We start from the raw sequence: 1,844 nt of genomic DNA, 5'->3' as shown, positions 1-1,844 counted from the left end.
CGGCCGCTTGTTAGAACACACTCCTACCCAGGTATATGCTTTTATTAAAGTCCACAAGGGATTATGGATACTTAGGCCCACCTCCGTCCCCAACCACCCACCCTTAGGGGTCACTCGGCTATAATTACTTGAGACCAAGCTAATTCAGCTCGAGTTAACAAAAAATATGAATCAAAAATATAGCGCCATCTGTTGAACACTACTCCACAGATTGCGAAGCGTGGGACCGTACCCACGACCGCTCTTGGCGTCACGCAGAAAGTTAACTTGAGACCAAACTAAATCAGTGAGCGTTAAGAAAATATGAAATAAAACTGCAGCGCCATCTGTTGAACAGATGTTGTTGTAATGTTCAACAGATGGCGCTATACTTATTATACATTCTCTTGTTAAATCTCACTCGTAGAACTTGGTCTCAAATGAATAAGTTCAAGTCACCCCCTAAGGGCGGGTGGTTGGTGGGCGGAGTTGGGCCGAATTTTTTTTTAATCCCATGTGGAGTTTAATAAAACCCGCTTAGGCGACTGTCTTAATGAGCGGCCGCAAAAAAATCTTCCCTCACTCCGGTCCCTCCATCCTCCTTTACCCTGTCTCCTAACTTCTTTCCATTTTCTTTTTCACAAAAATCCTACTGGTTTTGAACCAGGGACCTTCTGAACACTAAGCTGATGTCTTACTCCTAGACCACCAGCACCATTGAAATTATGTTTCTTTAATCTTCCTCTATGTTACATCTTTTGTTATAACTATAGAAAAATCTTACTAACTGCATTTGTATTTTATAAAACTTTCGTTAGTTCCGAACCTCGGAACTCCTGCACATTACGCCAGTGTCCTACCCATAGGCCACCGATGCGACGGAAATTTTTGACATTAAATCTTCCTCTTATGTTACATCTCGCTATATAATTCCAGAAAAATCTCATTACAAAAATACTACTGTTTTCGAACCACGAACCTTATATTTACAACGCCGGTGCCTAACCTCTAGACCACCAGAACATCTATGCTACAGCTTTCTACGATCCTCCTCATATTCTACGACTTGGTTTATGGCTGCAGAAAATCGTATTCATTCACTTTTCAATTTCACTTGACAAAAGACACCGTGGTCTCGAACCCGGTAGCTTCCCAATAGTACGCCGATGTCTTACCGACGTACCACCAGATCTATACAAATTTGTTACGTTCACCTTCATACATACAGGGTGATTCACGAAGTTTTACCCGGCTTATGGTACATATTCCTGGGGTTACTTCCTGCAAAATTTCGTTACAAACTTTTGGTCGATTTTCAATAGTTACGGAGTAACAATAGATTTTCGAAACGCATCATTGTGAATGCAGCGCTATGCTTTAGCGTGGGCGACCATACGTTCCAGTCAGCTATGTCAGTAGATACCGTATTTACGCATGTATAGGCCGCACATTTTTTGCCAAAAATTCAAGAGGAAAACTGGGGTGCGGCTTATATTCGAAATATTCGAAATCACACTTCATTTAAAAAAATATATATATTCATAATTAGTAATATTCCAAGAAAATTATTTTTTCTGTAATTTCTGTCTGAAAATTGTGCTGCGGCCTATACACGCACGCGGCCTATACATGCGTAAATACGGTAATGTAGACCGGTTTGAATGTTGCGCGTAGGTAGATTGGCAGAGCGGTTCATACGCCTGCGACGCATTGTGTAGACGTGAAGGGAGACATTTTTTTAAATCTTATGTAAATCTAGTCGTCTTCTAAAGCACTACAGTTTAAAGGAAACAGATTGATAGAAGGGTGTGATATGTAACCATTGGTATGTTTACAGAATGGGATGCTGAAAATAATGTAATTTT

Source organism: Cryptotermes secundus, unplaced genomic scaffold, assembly GCF_002891405.2.
Source record: "Cryptotermes secundus unplaced genomic scaffold, Csec_1.0 scaffold213, whole genome shotgun sequence".
Taxonomy (NCBI): domain Eukaryota; kingdom Metazoa; phylum Arthropoda; class Insecta; order Blattodea; family Kalotermitidae; genus Cryptotermes; species Cryptotermes secundus.
This window is presented reverse-complemented; position numbering follows the sequence as displayed.